Raw genomic sequence first — 24,326 nt, forward strand, 5'->3', positions numbered from 1 at the left:
AATTTAGTGGACTACACTCTCACAAACAATAGTAGAACTACTAGTTTGACCTGATTCTAATTCCAGTTCACTCCTGCCATCCCCTGTCTTATTTTCTTTAGATATCTGGTCTTGGGGTTCATGTACTCATGAGCAAAATTCTATCCCTTAAGGCCACTGGAACTGCCCATTTTTGAATGCATATGAACAGCTTAACGCAAAGATTCTTTATTACCCACCAATGAGAGACTTTTTTTTTCTTGCCTGATATTTGTTACAAAACTTTCTGAAGTACTGATATCCCATTTCATTCATATACCATAATTTATTTAGCCATTCCCTAAAAGATGGGATGTCCCTACATGTATATACCCACATATACAGATCCAATGCGTATAAACATATGTATGAAAACATGGATTTTTTTTTTACTTATCTGTTTATTTAAGGGCAAATAATGTTATGGTTTTTCTTTTTTGAATCCTAGCACTGAACATAATGACTGGCACATAGCAGACCTTTCATAAAATAAGTTTTTGTTGAATTGAGTTCAATTAAAGACTTGGACTATATACACATGCATATGTATTATGTATGTATTTAATTTTGTAGTTTTCATTTTATTTTTGTAGACTGTAAGCTCAGTGAAGGTGGAAACAATTTCATTTTAGTTGTTTTTATTTCATTTATGTCTGTGCCTCTTGCATATTAAATAAATGGTTTTTTTAAATTGAACATTTGCTGAGTACCTCATGACCTCAATTTCACATTTATTGTCCTACTTGTTGCATGTATAGTTACTATTCACAGTTATATTCTTTGGGTCAGATAATCTAGGCATCTGTTCAAATATCAACCCAACATTAACATCAAAGAACTTAAAATGCCTTTGGTTTGTAAGAGGTACAGTTACAATACATGGGAAGGGATGGGGAGAAGGAAAGGGGGAGTCATAAAGGGAACATGAATTACGTGAATCACAGGGGAGAACCAAACTCATTGTTTCTTTTGAAGGTCTTGAGAGAAAGGAACACTGTGTTTAAACTGAAAACAAATCTCAACAATAAGTTTCCAAACAAAACCACAAACACAAGGAGTAGTATAGATTTAGAAATGAAAGGAGACCTTAGAGGATAATTAGTCCAACTCCCTCATTTTATAGGTTAGAAAACAATCCTCGGAAAAATTGAATTAAGTAGCTAAGAGTCAGGATTTGAACCTTGTTCACTTATTTCCAAATGCAAGTCTTTCTCATTGCATCACATGGTAAAAAGAGCTGTTCCAGGTCCTTAAAATTCATTTCAATAAATATTTCATGTAACAAATAAGTATCTACATGTTCTTAAAAGTGATTGATAATAAAATTGATAAAATGGCACCATTAAATAACACTAAAGTCTAGAATTCATTCATCTTGATGCCCATTCCCTCTATTCTACTCTAATGCATCCATCCTCTCCTTATCCTAAAGCACTACCTTTTCTAAAGCACAAGTCTCACCATGTCATCCTCCTACTCCATATTCTCCAGGGGCTCTCTATCGCTCCTAAAACCATATACAAACCCCTCATTTTTGCATCCAAAATTGTCTAAGCCATGTCCCTTTTTTTCTTTTCCCCATCTTTCCAGTCTTCTCACATCTTACTTCCAGCCCCTATTCTTCAATCCAGTTACACTGACCTCCTCCTGTTCCACAAACAAGGCACTCTAGTGCCCAATTCTGATCCATCTCTCTGGCTGTTCTTTAAGCTTGGAATGCTCAGCAACCTCATTTCTGTTTCTGATTTCCCTAGATTCCTTCAAGGCCCACTAAAATCCAACCTTCTACAGAAAACCTTTCCTAACCCCTTGTAATTCTTGTATCTTCCTAACTTTTATCATATCTTAGATATAGCTTATTTGTACAAAGTTTTTAGTTAGTTTTTTTTTTTTTTTGGCCTTTTGTCCACCCTATTAAATTGTGAGCTCCTTGGCTGTGGGGAAAGCCTTTTTTTGTCTCATTTTTTGTGTTCCAAATATTTAACTTAGTGCCAAACAGCAAACAAAAATGCTTTTTTACTTTATTATTTAATATAATTATCAGTTTATCAGCCGATAAGCTGTCCAAGTGACATTAAAACTATATACACAGAATTAAATGGAAATATAATCTATAGAAAGTAGACATTAGAATTAAGGAGCATTAAAAAAATCTTCCCAAAGAATATGGGATTTTAGCTGAGACTTCAAGGAAGTCAGGAGATGGAGATTATGAGGGAGAACACTTCACTCAGTGGCAACAAAATGCTAGGGGTCAAGAGATGGGATTGCTTGTTGAAGGAATAACAAGAAAGGCAATATAATTGGATAGGAGGGTATATAGGAATAGAGGGGCTTAAGATGTAAGAAGATTAAGAAGAGTAGAAAGGGGTAGGGATTGTTATCAAGAGTTGCAATTCTATATAGAAGATTTTATATTTTATTCTGGAGGTGATCAGTAGCTGCTAGAGTTTACTGAGTAGAAAATGACCTGCTCAGACCTCCATAATAGAAAATTTTATTTAAGAGTTGAATTGGAAAGACTTGTGAGAACCATTGTGAAGACCTGCAGATGTTTATTTATGTTTTCCCTTTTCAGATCTTCCCTCTAATCCTAAACACATTATTTTACTCCTGAAAAATGAAGAGTTGAGATCTCAGATCTTTCTCCATTTAACCAAAATTTGTTTGGGTAAACCAATGGATGTGTTATCATGGATGATACTTAGTTCAGTAAAAACAGTGTTTCAAAGGAAACTATTTCTAATTAAAGGACAGATAATCGAAAAAGAAAAAAAATAGAAATTTGTAATGGGAGTTTTTTCTTCTTCCTCCATTGAAATGTGAGCTCTTTAAGGAAAGCACTATTTTTAATTTTTTTTCCCTTCCTTCCTTCTTTCCTTCCTTCCTTCCTTCCTTCCTTCCTTCCTTCCTTCCTTCCTTCCTTCCTTCCTTCCTTTCTTCCTTCCTTCCTTTTCTCCTTCCCTTTTTCCTTCCTTCCTTTTTCTCTTTCTTTCTTTCTTTCTTTTTCCAAACTTTAGCATAGTGACGGGTTTATGATAAATGCTTAAGAAATATATTCCAAGGGGCAGCTGGAAGGTGCAATGATTAAGAAACTAGCTCTGAAGTCAGGAGGACCTGAGTTCAAATATGATCTCAGACACTTAACTTATTAGATGGGTGACCCTGGGCAAGTCACTCAATCCCAATTGCTATATATGTGTGTGTGTGTGTGTGTTGATTGATTGTTGATTGGCTAAATGCTACTCTGATACCTCATTGTAATATAGAGGTGACCCTGAAATTATGAAATATATGCCAGCACACCACAAGCTCTAGAATCCTCCACCAATCTGAAGATGTTTCCATTTTGAACCCAGCACAAAATTAGAAACTATTCCTACTTTTTCAGGACTAATTTAACAAAGTATGGAGTGACTAGTCCTCAGAAGATAGATCATTTGGTGGTGAATTCTTTAAGTGGGGTAATATCTAAACTAAAGAAAAATATAAAATGGCCTCCATCATGTACAACCCCATTCTATTTCTACAGTTTTATTATAGTAGGGTAGAAAAGGGTAGAAAAGATGGGATGCTATGACTCACACAATTTTTAACAAATATACAAATATTTAACTTACATTTAATCTATGTATTACACAAGATAAAATGGAAAACTTGACAGAGTTGAATTTATGTGTTCCAAGGCAATATATAACCTACATAATGGGATATTTAGTCATTTCCTGATATAATCCCTATAGTAGGAACGTGCAAAAATATTTTCATGCAAATAATTGAATTGTATCATATGCACTCTCATCTATTGCAAAAAAGGAAGAGGAAGAGATATTTTATAAGCAATTCACTAAAACTCTCTAAGTTAGACCAATATGTATTTTGATACTCGATGATTTCAGTGTGGAAGTTTTAAAATTTTATTTTATTTTTTATTTAATTCATTAAATCCTTTTCAATTATATGTTGGAAAAATAACCAATCATTCATATTTTTGAATTCCAAATTCTCTCCCTCCTATAAGAGAAAGCATGGAATTTTGTTGGAATCTTTACAAACTGCTAACTCATTAGAGTTGATGTTTTGGGCCAGAACCTGAAACAAGGTACTAAGTAGAACTAATTGATACAATGCTTGTGTTCACACCTTTACTCATTGGAATTCACAAGTATGGGAGATTCACAAAGTAAACTTTGTAACTTTGTGAATTCACACCTCCCTTGAAGCTCTTAGGGCCAGAGAGCACTACGAGAGGAAACCCATAATCCCATTCTCTCAGAAGAGTCATATATAAACCCAGTGAAGAGAGATTCATTCCAATATTTCCACTTGGCTGGCTGGTGGCGGAAGAGAGTTCAGCTGGATTGGAGAAAAGCACGCTGGGATAGATGCAGAGCACTCTGGGAGATTGAGAGCCAGAAGCTCTCTCTCAGAAGCAAGACAGATTCATTACAACTTTTTCCTTGGTGCTGGCTGGAGGCAGAGGCATAAGCCAAGGACAAAGCTGCAAGAGCTCTTAGAACCAAGCAGAGAGATAGGCCTCTAAGAAAAGCTAACCGGGCTACATTGGAGACAATAAAAGATCTGAACTTTTATCACCTGGCTGCGTTTTGGGTAATTATTTACTCTTAAATGATACTAAGGCTGCCTCCAGAAAACCTCCCCGAGAAACCTGCTTTCTCCCAGAAAGAACCACCTATTTATATTATATTTTAAAGAAGAGCAAGAACACAACAGAATTTGATTCTGATTGCAATGTGAGGTCATCCAAAATATATTTCTATTTAACCATATTAAAAAAAAATACAGAGAGCTTTAAAAAAGCATCTTTAATCTGCATTCAGAGTTCATCTATTCTCTCTCAGTAGGTGGATAGTGTTGTTTTTTTTTTTTTTATCATGGATCATATGGAATTATCTTAATAATTGTCTTGATTAATGGCTAAATCTTTCATAGTTGATCATTCTTACATTATTGTTACTGTGTATTATATTCTCCTGGTTTTGTTTACTTCATTTTGTATGAGTTCGATCTTCATAGATTTTTACCTGGGAAAGCATTCTGCTCATCATTTCTTACAGCACAATAGCGTTCCACCCCAATCATATACCACAACTTATTCAACCATTTCCCAATTGATGGACATTTTATTGTCTCAATTTTGAATTGTGACATTATTAAAATAATGGCTATTTATATTTTTGTGCAAATAGGTCCTTTTCTCTTTTTTGGATTTATTTGGGATTGAGACTATAGTTCTGTACTCCTTTGGGCACAGCTCCAAATTGTTCTCCAGATTGCTTGGACTAGTTCACAACTCCATCAGAAGTACTTTGTTGGGCCAGCATCCTGTCCAGCATTTGAAAAAAAAATGCTATCATGTTAGCTAATCAAATAAGTGTAAAATGGTGTCTCAGAGTTGATTTAATTTATACATATCTAATCAGTAGAGATTTAGACCATTTTCCCCATGTGACATTGATGGATTTGATTTCTTTTTCTGAAAAGTGCTTATTTATATTTTTTGCCTTTTCATCAACTAGGGAATAGATCTTATCTAAAATCTGGCTCAGTTTTCTAAATATTTTAGAAATGAGGCCTTTATCAGAGAAACTTGTGACAAAAGTTTTCCCTAGTTTCTCTTTTTCTTGTACTTTTGGCTATGTTAATTTTGTGTAGAAGCTTTTAAACTTTATATAATTAAAACTATGTAATTTATTTTCATAACCTTTATCCCTTATTTTATCATAAACTCTTCCTTTGTTTATAAATCTGACAGATCAATCTTCCCATTGTTTACTAATTTATTTGTGCTATCAACCCTTTATGTCTAAATTATGCATTTATTTTGATTGTATCTTGGTATAAACTGTGACATGTTGGTCTATGCATAGTTGCCAAACTGCTTTCCAGTTTTCCCAGAAAATTTTGTCAAATGGTTCTTACCCTGAAAGCTTAAATCATTAATTTTAGCAAAGAATAGATTATTATGGTGATTCATTACTGTGTATTGTCATTTCTTTGCCTAATTTTTCTTCTACCAGTCTTTATCAATTTTGAAAATTTTTAAAGTCTTCCAGGAATTCTTGTGGGACTTGTTCAACTCACATTTTTCTTTAAGGCTTTGCTGATAGTTCTTTTGATTTTACTGTCTTCTTTTGAATTTGTGTCTTGATCTTTACAGTCACTATATTAGCTTTTTTATGGATAGGTGTTTTTGTTGTTGTTTAGTAATTTTTCTTCCCTATTTCCTGATTTTTGACTTTATGTTAATGTTGGATTCTATTTTAGGTGTGTGTGTGTGTATGTGTGTGTATGAAGGGTACAAGCTTTAGCCTTTTTTTCCATTGCTGTTTTCACAGCTAGTTCTGGGTGTTTACAAATTTTCTGTACTTCCAAGATGGTGTGAATTGGGGAGATGTTTGATGACTGCTCTCTTGCTCTGTACTCTTGTCTTTATCCAGAAAAGAACCCTGATCCCTTGTGATTGTAATTAATACTGCTCCTCAAAGCCCTTTTTCCCTTGGGATCAAAAACAACATGGTTCCCTGATTCCTTGTGACTTGAAGTGATATTGTTCCTCCTGGCTTCTACTCCTTCTCTACTGAAAAATTTCTACACATAACTCAAAAATGGGAATAAACAATGTAGTTTCCAAACAATTGGTCTTCAGGGCTATCACTCCCTCTTGACTACAAATGCTTTTCTCTTCTTTGAACAATGACTTACATATAGGTAAAGACAATAAATATAACAAATAGCTTTTGGTCCTGCACTCAGCACTAGCACAAAAGTACCCTATAATATTATTCTGACCAGTTGACAAATTCCTTTAATATCTCTAGCTTGAGAACTGAAGCTTCTATAATTTCTGTTGTCAGGATTTAGTGTTGCTAAACTATTGGTGTTGCATTTATGTGGGCTCCTGGCTAGCCTACAATTCTCTTTTCTATCTCCTAAGCTTTTTTGGAGTAGAGGAATGTCCCACTCTATCCTTTTGTTGACTCTGCCACTCCAGAATTCAATTTGTGGCATTATTTGGGAGAGTTTGGTTTGGTGTTTCTCTACCCTGCCATCTTGGCTCTGCCCAAATATAGAACTCTTTCAATTGAATATGAATCTCATTTATCAGGTAGACTCTGTAATGTTGTAGGGGGCTTGGGGTAATGAATATGTTTTCAGCAGTAAAATAGATAGATCAAGAGAACAACATGATAAGATAAAATAACAAGATCTATAGTTTACTATCATGGAATTTTGGAAGGAACTCAAAAAGGCATTAAAGAATACTAAGTCCAAATCCCTTAATTACAGCTGAGGATATTTAGAATTAAAGAGGTTTAAGTATCAATGACACTCTATTAGAATAATAACAGGGATAGATAGCAGAGATTCTATCTATTCTAATTCCAAATTCATAGTTCTTCCCAGACTCTTTGAAACAAACAATATTTTGCAGGATTCTTCCAAATTGCCTACAGATATTTATTTATCTTTTTAAAATTAGACTTCTACCATAACTTTGTGTGAAAGATTAAATGGTATTGGAGTATGTTGAGAAAAGAGGGGAAAAAAAGGGGGAAAGAGATAGAAATAAGAGAATGTGAGATTACAAGGTTTTTGAAAGAAGTATTTTTTTATGGTTACTGTCCCTGAACTTTCTCTGAAATAGAACACAGGTAGATTTGGAGACATATAATGATAATCTTAACTGTGATATAATTGCATTATAACTATAATTGTAGTTGGGAAGGCTGAGGCTGATGGATCTCTTGAGCTCAGGAGTTTTAGGATGCAGTGGGCTAAGTTAACTACATTCACATTAACTTAGGTTTTGGTGTTAATCAGAGTGTAATTGGGTTCATAAATACATGAATATTTTTGATACTTCCAATCTGGGCAGGTTAGGAAGACCCAGTCACAAACAGGTGGTGGTAGGAGTAGTAATAGCAATACCAGAAGTAATAGTAATAATCATACAAAGCACTGAATCTCAGGATCAAGAAGAACTTGATGTCCATTTTCATACTTTGTGACCATTCTTATAATTGTGTCGACATATTAATTATCTCAATTATCTGGTAATATTATAAGGCTTCTATCTGGAAACTATGAGAGAACTGTGTGAGAATATCTTTGTAACATAACTGACTTACAACAGCTAATGGAGGAATTTCTTTTCTCTGTTGCCCTTAATTCCCATTGTAGAATTCTTTTTCAAATATATGTCTTGACAGTTTAAATAATAGGATGAACCAAAAATAGGTAGACACTATTTTAATACCTATTTTCCTATTCACAGAAACATCCTACTGATGCTCCTCTAACATTGAAAAGAGACATTTACATTTCTGACTGTTGCATTTTGACCTAGGCTATAGAAAAATGAAGATGTTGACCAATTTTTCCAATGGCCGTTGGTTATTTGACTACTAATTTGATTGTAGAATTGTTCTTATGATGTAGTTGCTGCTTCGCCTGCAAGTGCTCATTCAAGTAGGGTTTAAATTGCAGTTTTCAATTCACTCATAGTCAAAATACAGAGAAAATACATTATGCATCTACTGATTAGGTTGAATGGTAAGCAAATAGAAAATCTCTTCATTTTGTTTAAAATATGATATATGCTGCAAAATGTACACACTGTATTTCTTTCCAAGTGAAAATTTTTAAAAGCAATAGTAAGAATAAACAATAGAATATGAGTGAAGTGTTGTAAAACAAAGACTTTGTAATTTTTTTTTCCTTATGAGTTTCCATACAGTAATACTTTGAACTATATTAACAGAGAAATGTAAGTTTTATAGAATCATAGAATTTTAGAGTTGGAAAGGATCATAGAAGCCATTTTGTTTAATCTATACCCCAAATAAATACTTTCTACTACATACCCAACAAGATGTCATTGAGTCTTTGTAGATTTCTCTAGCGGGGAAGCCAACTATTTCCAGAATAATTCATTCCACTTTTATTCATTAGGAACTTGCCCCCTACTCACATCAAATCCACACTTGCTTCTTTATAACTTCCATTCAAAGCTGCTAAATTTGCATCCTGGAGGAAAAAGTCTAAACTCTTTTCCATATATCAGCTCTTCAAATATCTGAAGAGAGCTATCAAATCCTCAGCAAGTCTTTTCTTCTCTGGGGTAAATATCTCAGTGCTTTCAAATTAAACTCATTTGATATGAATTCAAAACCTTACAGAATTTTGGTTGCCTTTCTTTGGAAGCTCGAAAGCTTATCAACATCCTTCCTAAAATGTGATTCTAAGAACTAAATTTATCGCCTATTCTTAAAACCTGTGTTTCTTAATACAGTCTAAAATTTATTGCTTTTTATAGGATCTCTAATAGAGTATATCTCTCTCTATATATATATCTTCTTTTTTTTTCATGTGTTCATGTGTAATAGTACTCAAAAGGAAAGCCTAGAGTACTCAAAGTTATGATGCTTAAGAAAACAATAAAAATATTTCTAAAGTCAAAATTTAGGAAAGGTTTATAAAAATTAATTTGGAGGTTACAAAATTTTTTTTAATATCTAAAATTCATTTATTCCTTGGAAATGACCTTTTTCATGGTGCTATAATGATGTTCTATAATGAGTGAAAGGAGTTTAAGTTTAAAAGTAGAGCTGAAAATCATTGCTTATATGGCAGATCCTTGGTTAAATAGATTTGTCTTTAGTCTACTATAAGCAGCCCAACTCTTTATGCTATTGTTACCCATGCAGTAATTCTTAGATCAGATTTTTTGACCAAAGCATCCTAAAGAACTGGTATAATATTCATCAGCTGGTATAATATTCATCAGTTTCAAACATAGAATTTTAGAATTGAATAGGCACATAGAAGTCATATAATCTAACTGCTGATGCAAATCTAAGACTATATAATTATATAACACCTCTGATAAATGATTATCCTTCTTAAAAATTTCCTATTACAGAGACCAATTACAGAATCACATTCAATTATGATTTCTGACATATTGACTGTGTAATTCTTGGCAAATCCCAAGTGCTCTAATCAATCAATCAAATAATACATATTTATTAAGTACCTACTATGTATCAGATACAATGCTTGCCATTGGGAATGTGGGCAAGACTCACATAAGATGATAAGGTATGAGTGGTTTGTAACTTCCATAATTGTACAAGTACTAATATCTCAAGTACTAGAATAGTGAACAAAAGACAAGATGTACAGCAATCGCTTCATAAAGTAGTTCAGCTTTCTATGAATGCCACCGGGTTCTTCAAGTCTGCAAACACATCCAAAGCAGAACTACCTCCTAAATTGCCATTTCAGTGGACATTTGGTATTTAATTTATAAAGTAATGCCCTCTACCATCCATCCTCTGGCCTGAATTTTGGTAAATCATTTGTGCTATATCTCTCCTTTTTCATTTTCTCACTATTTCATATTCATCTCATTTCCAATAGACTCTATTGCCATTCAGAGAAAAGAGCTTAATAATTGCTCTGGCTGAGACCTTTTAGTTTTCACATCATTAATACAGTAGGAGAATGGTACTTATTAACAGATAATAAGGACAAAATTATCCTATTCAGATCATTTATAATTCAACAAATGTTTGAAACTAAGTTCCTTTGGGCTAGAGACATGGCTATTTAACTTGCTTTTGCTATCTTTTATCTTTAAAATTGATTTTATTATTTTAATACATTTTAAAAGTTTGTTAAAATGAATCAGCAATTTTAATACCTGCCCCATCCCACCTCCATTGATCATTTGAACAATAGCAAAAATTAAATGAATAAATAAAAAAGACCTCATAACAAATATGAATAGTCAAAGGAAACAAATTCTTTCTTTGAAAATGTTTAAAAATATGTCTCATTCTGTAGTTGAGACTATCACTTGCCAGAAAGGAGGTAACAAGAATCTTTACTTGCCTGAAACGTGTTTTTGATTTTTTTTTTATTATTGCACTGATCAGAGTTCTAAAGTCTTTCAAAGTTGTTTTTCTGAAATATTGTCATTCTATAAATTTTTTTTTTTGTTCTGCCTAGTTCATTCTGGGTGAGTTTAGACAAGCCTTCCCATTTCCCCCTAAAACACTCCTTTTTGTCTTTCTATATGGCATAATAATATTCTATTATATTAATGAACCATAAATTGTTTAGGCATTGTCCAATAGGTGAGGAGCTACTTAGTTTATAGTATTTTGATATTACAAAAAAAAGCTAGTATAAATATGTTTGTTTCACCGTCTTTCAAGAATTGGCCTAATAATGGTATGGCTGGTTAAAGAGAAATGCACAGACAGTGATTTTGGAAACATAGTTCCAAATTGTTTTTCTGGAAGACTGGACCTGTTCAACATTTCCACCAGTAGTACATTGTGTTCCTATTTTACAGTTGTAAATATAATGTTTGTAATTTTGCATTTTTTGTTACTTCCTTTCAATTTGATGATTATGAGGTAGAGTCTCAGAGTTATTTTAATTTACTTTGCTTTAATTATTACTTATTTGGAGCATTTAAAAATATGGTTAGTCAGGATTTCTTCCTTTTTTTTTTAATTTTTTATTTAATAATTACTTTATATTGACACTCGTTTCTGTTCCGATTTTTTCCCCCCTCCCTCCCTCCACCCTCTCCCCTAGATGGCAAGCAGTCCTTTATATGTTGGATATGTTGCAGTATATCCTAGATACAATATATGTTTGCAGAACCGAACAGTTCTCTTGTTGCTTAGGGAGAATTGGATTCAGAAGGTATAAATAACCCGGGAAGAAAAACAAAAATGCAGATAGTTTACTCTTCAAATCATTTGACCATTTATCTATTGAGGTATGGATCTTATTCTTATAAATTTTGAAAAAAATTCTTATCAATCATGGATTTGAGAAACTGATGTAAGACCAAAATAAAATATTTAACAATCACTTCATATAGTAATTCAGCTGTTATTTCTTTTCACACCACTAGGTTCTTTAAGTATATACACATACATCAGCTCACAACAGAACTATCTCCTAAATTGTCACTTCAAAGGATTTTTGGTAATTAATTTATAAAGCAATGCTTTCCATAACCCATCCCCAAGCTAATGTTTTTTTGAGAAAACTGATGTAAATATTTTGCTCAGTTATTAGCTTTGCTTCTTTTAAAAACTATATCGCTTTTGTTTAATTACATTTGCTTACTTATTTTGTTTTTGCATAACGATTAGCCAAAAGCCATGGACACAAAGGTGCATACATAATGATAGGAAGTGGAATAAATTAGCTACATCAATCATAGATTTAGAACTAGAAGAAACTTTAAATATCATCTAGTTGGTATCTTCAATATATAGATCACACTTCTTAAACTGTGGAGTGCAACCTCATATGAGGTCACATAGCTGTATGAGGTTTTTACAAAATTAGGAGTATTATCCATAAATATTTGGTTTGTATGCCTATTTAGATATCTATTTACCTGGAATTACATGTTAATTTCTGTATCACAAGTGGAAAAATGTTTAAGAAACCCTGTATGAATTGAATCAGTGAGGTAAAGTCACTTACTTATTGTATAAGCCACATTGTTAAATAATAGAACTTGGATCATTTTTCAGAACTGCCTTCTAAATTCACCTCTTTTAGTTCATTTTTGAACTATTCTGTATCACTGACTTTTTAAAAGTGAATTATTCCCCCATCAATATTCAGATATCTCATTGTGTAAGAGTATATGCCCTGTTCAGTCTTTAGCAGAGTCAAGTGTTATAATGGGGCAAAAACAAAGATAATGAAATATGAGTGAGGTCCTTTTGGGTATGATAAAATATTACATATCTTAGAAGAGATTTAAGTAACTGAACTGCAGATTGAAATGCCAGCTGAGACAATGAACTTTTCCCCAGGGCACAGACTATCTAATTTTTGTTCTACAAATATTTTTTGCATATTTATTCAGCAAAAATCTGATAAGTGTAACTGAATGCATATTATAAGTAAAAATGAGTCCATTCGCTGAGGTAATAAATTCCTGAACCAAGAAGATTTGGAGAACAAAAGTCTATACCTCTCCCACTATCTGCTTGGGAGTTAACAAGCTTCAAAGTCTAGGCAATGAGGGAGAAAAACAAGAGAGGTTTGAGGAAGCAAAACAAGAGAAGCTTCTGACAATCCTAAAATAAGAAGTATTTATCTTTCTGAAAGAGCACAGTAGTACTCTAACTAAAAAGGTCACAATAATACTACCACTGAAAAAGTGCAATATTCCAGATGGAATGAACTGTAACACCTCATTAAAAAGGCACAATAACACTTAACTGAGCGCAAATTGGAAGAAGACGGCTATTCTCTGTTGAAAAGTAAACTCAGACATTTCAGCCTATAAAACTATTCAGTACAGATATTATATCCTATGAGGAGCCAGCCCAGTGGCCGAGTGACATGCCTGGTCCAACCTAGCAGGAGATTGATATGCTTACTGAGATATTATTCCCTGTGAAAAGCAATTCCAGATGAATCATTCATTTAGATGAAATGCCATTCTCTTTGTGAAGAGAATCAGCCTGAATGAATCAACCTGTCCCAACACTGTGGCTTTTACCTGTCCTAAACCTTATAAAGATCATTCTCTAAGGAAAGAAAGGGTGCTGGGACCTTCCTGTTCCCAAACTTCAAGCTCAATTGGCCATGTATGTTCTCTATGTGTTCCTTAAATTACATAATTATACTTTAAGATTGTGTGCTCTTTCTCACCTCTGAGCTCTATGGGTCTTTGTGTCACCCTAGGTTTTTAGGGCACATATTTTAAAATTACTGCTTTTGCTATGCTGTTTGAGTTAATGTATTTTCTAGCAACTAATTGAGTATATTGAGTGATTTTTAATGGGAAACTAAGAAAATTTTAATTACATAGGCAGGATGAAAATGTAAATTCTCAAATTTCTGCTTATTTCAAGCACAGGGATCTCTCCATGGCACCTTATCAAACTGAAAATCATAATCACACATATCTGAAAATTTATCTAAGCAAATAAAAATGGATATATAACAATTCTTTTCTAAATCCAGAGAAAACCTACATCACCCTAATTCTATAATATAGCTATAGCTTTATGAAATGGGTTAGATATTTAGTTTTAAGAAATCAGAAGGATTAACCCATGAATATTTAAAAAGATTCCTGCTACTCTTCTCTCTCTAAAGGAACCACAATCATTACATTTTTATATGGAGCTATTGATAGGTTCTAGAACACAAAAATGTATTATCAAGAAACTCTATAATAGACTACTACAGTAGAAGGTACAATAGAAATTCTGGAAGTAATTTAGTATATTTAACTTTTCTCTAAGTATGTTTCAGCTAGACAATTCATTATAGACATAGATCTATACTGTTATTAAAGATTTTTATATCTCTATTCTCCTTAATGTTTTCTAGAAATTAACACCTCTTTATATTCTCAAATTCTTCCTGGGCATCTTATTTAAAGGGCATTTAGAGCCTTTCACAATTTGCCTTTTCAACATTATTGCATAGTTCCTTGCTTCAATATCTTAATTTTGTGAATGTCAATGTAGTTCCCTCCATGGAATCCTCAGCTCCAGGCAGTCCTGTCTATTAATGGTCTATTCAATACACCCTGAACATTGACACCTTTGTGACATGGATTGCACTATACTTTTTCTTCCTCCCACATTAGTACAAGGTAGCTTATACAATAGTACTATAGGGAGCAAATACACATCAGACACGGAGTTTGAATCTAAGGTCTCAATTTTACTTTTTATTTGAAAAATAAATTATTCCATAAAATAATTTTCTCAAATCACAGAAGCTTACCTCTTTAAATGCCCCTTTAAAACAAAACACATTTTGAAGTACATATTTTAAGATATTTTCCTACCTTTCTAAATGAATACCCCTCCAAATAATTTAAACTTTTTTTAAAAAATGCACAATAAGAATTGGAAGGAACCTTAGCTATCGTAAATCCAATTTTTACCTCAGTTAAAAAACCCCTTCACAAGATGCCTAACAAGTGATCTAATCTTTGTTGTAAGACCTCCAATAAAGGAGAACATAGATCTATGTAGTTATCTTTATGTCTCTATTCTCCTTAATATTTTCTAAAAATTTTTTTTAAATTTTTTTATTTAATAATTACATTATATTTACACTCATTTCTGTTCCGATTTTTTTTTCCCCTCCCTCCCTCCACCCCCTCCCCTAGATGGCAAGCAGTCCTTTATATGTTGGATATGTTGCAGTATATCCTAGATACAATATATGTTTGCAGAACCGAACAGTTCTCTTGTTGCGTAGGGAGAATTGGATTCAGAAGGTATAAATAATCCGGGAAGAAAAACAAAAATGCAGATAGTTCACATTCGTTTCCCAGTGTTCTTTCTTTGGGTGTAGCTGCTTTTGTCCGTCATTTATCAATTGAAACTCAGGTCTCTTTGTCAAAGAAATCCACTTCCATCAAAATATGTCCTCATACAATATTGTTGTCGAAGTGTATAATGATCTCCTGGTTCTGCTCATTTCACTTAGCATCAGTTCATGTAGGTCTCTCCAAGCCTCTCTGTATTCATCCTGCTGGTCATTTCTTACAGAACAATAATATTCCATAACATTCATATACCACAATTTACCCAGCCATTCTCCAATTGATGGGCATCCATTCATTTTCCAGTTTCTAGCCACTACAAACAGGGCTGCTACAAACATTTTGGCACATACAGGTCCCTTTCCCTTCTTTAGTATTTCTTTGGGATATAAGCCCAATAGAAACACTGCTGGATCAAAGGATATGCACATTTTGATAATTTTTTGGGCATAATTCCAGATTGCTCTCCAGAATGGTTGGATTCGTTCACAACTCCACCAACAATGCATTAGTGTCCCAGTTTTCCCGCATCCCCTCCAACATTCATCATTATTTTTTCCTGTCATCTTAGCCAATCTGACAGGTGTGTAGTGGTATCTCAGAGTTGTCTTAATTTGCATTTCTCTGATCAATAATGATTTGGAACACTCTTTCATATGAGTGGTAATAGTTTCAATCTCATCCTCTGAAAATTGTCTGTTCATATCCTTTGACCATTTATCAATTGGAGAATGGCTTGATTTCTTATAAATTTGAGTCAGTTCTCTATATATTTTGGAAATGAGGCCTTTATCAGAACCTTTAACTGTGAAAATGTTTTCCCAGTTTGTTGCTTCCCTTCTAATCTTGTTTGCATTAGTTTTATTTGTACACAGGCTTTTTAATTTGATGTAATCGAAATTTTCTATTCTGTGATCAGTAATGGTCTCTAGTTCATCTTTGGTCACAAATTTCTTTCTCCTCCACAAGTCTGAGAGATAAACTATTCTATGTTCCTCTAATTTATTTATAATCTCGTTCTTTATGCCTAGGTCATAGACCCATTTTGATCTTATCTTGGTATATGGTGTTAAGTGTGGGTCCATGCCTAATTTCTGCCATACTAATTTCCAATTATCCCAGCAGTTTTTATCAAATAATGAATTCTTTTCCCAGAAGTTAGGGGCTTTGGGTTTGTCAAACACTAGATTGCTATAGTTGACTATTCTGTCTTGTGAGCCTAGCCTTTTCCACTGATCCACTAATCTATTTCTTAGCCAATACCAAATGGTTTTGGTGACTGCTGCTTTATAATATAATTTTAGATCAGGTACAGCTAGGCCACCTTCATTTGATTTTTTTTTCATTAATTCCCTTGAGATTCTCGACTTTTTATTGTTTATTTTCTAAAAATTAACTTTATGTTTTCAAATTCTTCTTGGGCATCTTACTTAAAGGGCTTTCAGAGCCTTTCACAATTTGCCTCTTTGAGGCAACCCATTTCACTTTTAAAAATTAATTTTATTGATTTATTCTGAACTTAAGAAATAAAACAAGAATTACTGCTGCATAATAAAATAGGAGAAGGGGGAAGGTGTTTGTACATGAAACTGCATATATCATGAAATGATCATGTAACTTATTTCATTTTTTTCTTTCCCCCAAAGAAAGAAATAGAAGTATGTGTCTAATGGTAACATATTTCACTTTTGACAGAGATTTTTCTTGACGTCAAGACTAAATCTCTGAAAATCCTACCAATTTCTTCAAGTTTTGTTTTAACAGTGATACAGAATCAGATATGATATGATAAAGTGATTGGATAAAGGCACATGAGAAGACAAGAGGATATACAAAGTGTGATCAATGTTGGAAGTAAAATAGAAAGAATCTTATATTTGGAGTAAATGAACTTGAATTCAAATCCTGCTTCTCATATTTAATAGTCACATAAACATAGGCAAATCGTGCTACTTTCCTAGACCTTATTTCTTTAAATTGTAAAATAAAGGGGTTGGATCAGGTGAGTTTCTGAGATCCTTTATCTCTCCAGATCTATGAACTTTGTTTAGGGAAATTCATTCTAATTCCTGGAGAAAGAAAATTCTAGAATGAATCATTAAAGACATAACGGTTCATAAATATCTGGCAGAAAAGGGGAAAAAAGTCTTGATTAGAGAGTGCATCAAGACAGAACATGTCTGACACTTTATTTCCTTTTGTGCAAAGGCTACTAAGCTAGCAGATCAGGGTAATGATGTAGGTATAGTTTACCTACCGCAAAGAATTTGATAAAGCATCTCAATCTTTTCTTATGGAAAATAAAGGTATATTAAACTAACCAAAAATTTGGGTGGATTATAAATGAAATTATTAATGGTTTGATGTTAACTTGGCAGAAGTCACTAATCCAGTGTCCAGTGGTCTTTGCATTTTTATCAGTGATTTGATACATAATATGCTCATCAAATATTTAGATGATATAAAGATAGGAAAAATAGTTACAGGACACTGGACAAGGTCTAGAAGAACTCAGCCAGCTTGGACATATGCAATGATATGAAATTCAAAATGGAAAAATGTCAAATCATACCAATTCACAGCTTTGAATGTGGAGATGGAGGAAACATGGTTAGAAATGTGGCTGTAAAATATCAAAGGAATGGATGGACTGATAATTCAATAAGAATCAGAAGTAATCAGTCAATAAATAAACATTTAATAAGTGCCTCTCCTGTGTCTGGCATTTTAAATTTCGAGAGTACAAAGATAAAAAGGTCTGCTCAATTGGTACTTTGTAATGACAGGTATTTTGGACCAAATCTCAGGAGACAGCCTACAATTGGATCAATAGATCTAGTATCCATCAGCACGTGGTAGTTGTTCTTATTTAGTTTTTTAGTCATGACCGACTCTTCAGGATCTCTACCCCCCACTTTTTGGGGGCAAAAATACTGAAATGATGCGTCTTTTCCTTCTCTAGCTCGTTTTAAAGATGAGAACCCAGGGTTCTCTGTGTGCCTAGGATCACACAATTAGTGAGTGTCTTAGTCCAGATTTCAACTCAGATGTTTCAGACTCTGGGCCTGTACTCTATTCACTGAACCATCTAGCTGTCTAATAATCAGTATAATGATAGTTGAACTGATTGATGATGAGATCACCAAGATAGATAATATAGGGTAGGCATTTGTTATTCAGGGATGCACAAAACCCCAGAATTTATGGAGTATGTGAACTTGATGAGGAAAAAAAAATATATACACACATCTTTAGTTTCATTTAACTTCTAATGGAAATTTAGTATGTATGTTGTGCAATTGTTTCTAATCATTATTTGAGGAAGAGTTTTGTGGTACCAAAAGAAACTCTAGTATAGAAGGAGAAGAAAGCACAGTGTCACCAAAATTCAGAAATAATCCAGGTCTGGTCAACAACAATAACTAATATGATCTTGGATTGTACTGAGAAAAATAGTTTCCTAGAATAAGGAGGGAATAGGGTCTTTTTCTCTTTTCTGTTCAGATCATGCTTGAAATACTGCTTTCAGTTCTGAATATGACTGTTTAAAAAGATATGACTAATTGGAAGAATTTCTCAGTGAAAGCAACTAGAATAGTGGAGGGCCTTGAATTATTATTATTACATGAGGAATTGTTGAAGGTGGGAATTTTTAACTTGATGAAGAAAGGCTCAGGTGAGATAGGACAATTGCCTTTGAAAATCTAAAGGTCTGTCATTCATGTGGAGGAGTTTGGTTCCAAAGGGCAGAATGAGGAACACTGGGTAAAGTGAAAAAGAAGGAAAATTTTAAATGCCATAAGAAGAAAAAAAAAAGTTCCTCCCCCCTCAAACCAAACTAAATGACAAAACAAGGAATTACTAACAATTAGAGCTGTCAAAAAGTAAAATAAGATCTTAGGGAGGAGTTGTCCACATTTCAAGCTCTTCTAGTGTAAGTTCCATGAATATCTCTTGAGTATATTTTAATGAGTTATTTGGCATATTGGATGGATTAGAAGGCAGATGGAATTTTCTGACACTAATTTTTTTTTTAATTCTCTGAGTCATTCATCCTAAACTAAATCCACAGGTTTCTATGTACCTGCTATTTACGTTTTTTTTCCTATTCCTTTCACTACTGTCCCTTGTTGATACATCTTACAGTATCCCATCCACTATTTTAATTTGCCACTTATAATTTAATATGGACAGGCTAACTAAACAATAAAATTTGTTAGAAATGAAGTAAATTGCATATACTCTCTGAGTAGTGGACTTCAAGTGATTTTTTTTTTTTTTGGTGAAATATTGCCTACCAGCTTCATTGCAGGGGTAAAGTGTTAAATTAATAAAAGTCCTTTTGTTTACTTACTAGTTTTGGTTTGCTTTCTCAAATTTTGATGTAGTTGAAACATTTTGATGAATTTGGAACTACTGTGTTGTTGTAATTGTTCATACACACACACACATATGCATATGTGTATATATATATCTATGTATGTATGTATGAATGTGTACTCCCTCTCTAACTAAAGCATAAGCTGCTTGGAGATAGGGACTTGATTTTATATGCATTTATTTTTCTAAATCCTAGCATATATTTTCTTTGCATATAAATGGTATATAATAATTGTTTGTTTAAGATAACTTTAAACTCCTCTTGTTTGCTGAAGTACCCCCAGGGAAGATTTTGTAAAAATTATTGTGAAGCTTCTGGGCAATAAGTTCATTGTATTATCTCATGAAATTTTAGAGACTATAATTCACATTGGTCATGATTAGACCCTTTAAGGGGCATTTGGCTTAGGAAACAGTAATGAGCAAACACCATATCCTCAGGTGAGTTCAAGGACAAGCATCCCTCCTCATTCCCAGTGAGGGAACAGCCTGAGGTGTCATATTTCTCCTCCCTCTTCCTCAAGCTCCACATTCATTTTAAGCAAGATAGCATGTTTCCAGATGATGAAATCCCCAAACTCCATCATTTACTTCTAAGATATTTCTTTCTTTTTGAAACTCTTACTGATTTTCTTTGTTTTTTTTTTACAGTTCTAGAGTGACCTCCCATGCTGAATTTTCCCTTTTAGCAAAATAAAAGTTTATCAAAACTTAGCCATTTTTCTGAGAGCACATGAAGCATTGTGCATCCATAGTCCCTCACCTTTCCAAGAAAAAGAAGAGAAGTACATTACCTCATCTCTTCAAAGGTCAAAGACTGCTAATTACTTTTACAGAGCGGTTGTCTTGGTATAAGCTTTTATCAACAGTCTTTTCATTTAAATCCAAATGGATATTTCTTGCTTTTAATTTGCCTTTTGTGGCCTGAAATCAGTAGTACCCTCTGTGAACTGCCCAAAGCAAAATATAAGAGGCAAAAAATGTTTAAATGGTAAATAAACTATTTAGGATTGGATGTGTATTCATGAGTCACCAGGGGTGTGAAGGGTAACTTAGCTAAACTATGTTGGTAAACCACAAATCCTCTGAATCAATATTATTAAGTTTACTGTACTAATAATGTCAAACAGCAAGGTGTTAGTGGAGTGTGGGTGTGAGGGCTTTTTCCTTCTTTTTTATACAAAGTTTAAACACTATTAAAAAACATTCTGGGGGAAAAACCCAAAGAAATAGAAATTCAGCCCTACTGTTTCACAGTAAATGGAGGCAGAATATGGATATAGCTCGAAGGATCCTACAGGAAAAACCCTCTAAAGACATCAAAAAATTGTCCTGGAAATAAATAAAAGAAGCTGCCTTTCCAAATTTTCCTCAGAAGTTCCCATGATGCTAAAATGAATAACTTGTAATCATTCTACTCTGCTAATTCAGTAAACTTGTTAACTAGCATGGTCAGGTTATGGGATATTCTGTTTAATAATGCTGGTTACAAGAAGTTGCCAAAAGTGACATATCTGGATTACCAAATTTTAATTGTTTGGAACACAATAAAATACAGTAAACCCTAAAATGGTTCAAAATATGACCTGAAACTTTTTTTGGGAAGATTCAGAAGACATTTGTAGGGTCATGGGATTGTTATGAATGACAGTACTGCACAATAGTTGTGCTGCTTTATAGGGACTTCAATTTTTAGAATTCCAGCTACTAGAGTCTAGTATACATAAAAATCTGGCCTTTTGAAATATGTCCATTACCACAAAGGGATCTCTCAGGTCACAAAATCATATCCTAATTGGATTAAATTGTAAGCTTCCCTAATATTTACAAAATAATTTGATTTTTATATCTTTCAGCTATGTGTAGCTAAGTGTCTACCCAGACTTTTTTTTTAAACTTAGTACTTACTTTAAAGGCATTTGTAAGAAAGGTGGTGTGGTATAGTGGGAAAGGTATTGAATCTGGTTCTGATCCTCTGCTATTTATTCCCTGTGTTACCTTAACCTTTCTGGGTTTCAGTTTTCTCTGCGTAAAAACTGAGGGGTTAAAGGGTTAAAGTGGATGGGCCCAAATGTTCTTAAAGAATCAATTTTATGAATAGATAAGGACAAATTATTGTACCAGGGAAGGAATGAGAAGAAATAATTAGAGAGCTCTTTCAGACCTTACACCATTTCTTCTTTGGCTTCCTGTACTTAGTAAAGCCCTGATTAATTCTTATGATTTGGGGTTTTCTGCTCTGTACAAAGAAGAATTGGTTTGGAAAGTCTTGACTTGACCAAAGAAACACAAATCCCACAGCCTGTCCACACTCTTCTGCACCACACCCCATCTTTGAGTTTGCAAAAGCACAAGGCTTTGTTTGTATGCCTGTATTTTTGTTTGTCTTCCATCAGGCTTTCATTTCTTTGCATCTGGACTGAATTGCTTTCAGGTTTCTCCTCCATCCCAGCAAATTGATAAGTCTATTAAAGTTTTTTTTTCCCCCCACACCCTTTTGTCCCCTCCCCATGGTTTTTTGTGCATTTTTTAATGATTCTTTTCCATTTGCAGACTCTCTCATTCAATGTAAAACATAAACACATTCAAAGGAAAATTAATAGCCTAATCCTAAATTTGGGATTACAATGACTAAAGAGATTGATGGGTTATATTATATGAAAAGAGTCATTTTATTTCATTCAACAAGCATTTAATTACTGATACTTTGCTCAGTTAGAGAAAGAAAGAGAAAAAAAAAGCCATCTTTGCCCTTACTTCAGTAATTGACAATTCTTAGGAAAAAAGATAAGACATCAAGAGAAAGGAGTTATCAATCTATTTCCCAAATTCTCATCTTATGTTTCTCCTACTTTATTCTTGATAATTTACTGATTTTATAGAGGTACTCTATTTCTTACTTATATTGCTTTACTTCTCATCTTCCAATAGGTTAGTTGGAATATAGCTATACTAGCAATTAATTATCTTTCCTTGGAGAAAGCAAAAGTGTCCAATAGGAAAAAAATAATAAATAGGACTTTAACATCTGTATACTAATCAGTGCTTGATTTGGATTGATTAGAAATGAGAATAAGTGGGAATTTTAATTCTATATATTTAGAAGAGGACAAAAGTCTTAGAAGGAAGGAAGGAAGGAATGAAGGAAAGAAGAAACAAATATTCATTAAGTGATGACTGTGTCCCAGACTGTGCTAGGTGCTTTAAAAATATCTTATTTGATCCTCACAACAATTCTAAGAGGTAAGTGCTATTATTATTCCTATTTTATGATTGAGGAAACTGAGGCAAACAGAGTTAAATGACTGACCCAGGATCACATAGTAAATATTTAAGGCCAAATGTGAACTCAGGTTTTTCTTAGAAATGCTCAGGGTTGTCTTTCTAAGTACTTTGTCCATTATTAGAATGATTAACACTCCTCCTGTTCCCCCAATAAGTAACTTGTCATTCAATGACTTAATAAATCATTTAATTCTTTGTGGAAGACTATTAAAATGGAGAGTGATGAGGGACAATGAAAGAAAACAAAAATTATAGAATACAAGTCATTTCCCAATTAATAATTAAAGGATATGAATAGATAATATCCAGATGATGAAAGTAAAGCCATCTAGTCATAAGAAAAGATGATCTAAATCACTATTGATTAGAGAAATGCAAATTAAAACAACACTGAGGTATCACTACATACCTTTCAGATTGACTAAGATGATAAGAAAAGGTAATAACAAATGTTGGAGTGGATGTGGGAAAACTGGGATACTCATGCATTGTTTATGGATTGTGAAATGATCCAACCATTCTGGAGAATAATTTGGAACTTTGACCAAAGGACTCTCAAACTGTGCATACCTTTTGCCCCCAGCAGTGCTATTACTAACCTTATATCAGAAGGAAATCATTAGGGACTTACATGTGCAAAAATGTTTATAGCAGCTCTTTTTGTGGTAACAAAGAATTGGAAAATGAGTAGATGCCCATCAGTTGGGGAATGGCTGAATAATTTGTGGTATAGAAAGATAATGAAATATTATTTTTCCATAATTGAATGGATGCCCATTAATTGGAGAATGGCTGAATAAGTTGTGGTATATGAATGTTATGGAATATTATTGTTTTGTAAGAAATGACCAACACTATGATTTCAAAGAAGCCTGGAGAGACTTACATGAACTGATGCTAAGTGAAATGAGCAGAACCAGAAGATCATTATACACGACAACAAGAATAATATGGGACGATCAATTCTGAAGCATGGGGCTCTTTTCAACAATGAGATGATGCAAATCAGCTCCAATTATTCAGTAAAGAAGAGAACCAGCTACACCCAGTGAAAGAACTATGGGAAATTAGTGTGAACCATTACATGGCATTTCCACTCTTTCTGTTATTGTCTGCTTGCATTCTTATTCTCTTTCTCAGATTATTTTTACCTTCTTTCTCAATCCGATTTTTCTTGTGCAGCAAAATAACTGTATAAATATGTATACATATATTGTATTTAACATATACTTTAACATATTTAGCATGAAAAAAGAATCTCAAAGGCTTTCTATTA

Source organism: Antechinus flavipes, chromosome 2, assembly GCF_016432865.1.
Source record: "Antechinus flavipes isolate AdamAnt ecotype Samford, QLD, Australia chromosome 2, AdamAnt_v2, whole genome shotgun sequence".
Lineage (NCBI taxonomy): Eukaryota > Metazoa > Chordata > Mammalia > Dasyuromorphia > Dasyuridae > Antechinus > Antechinus flavipes.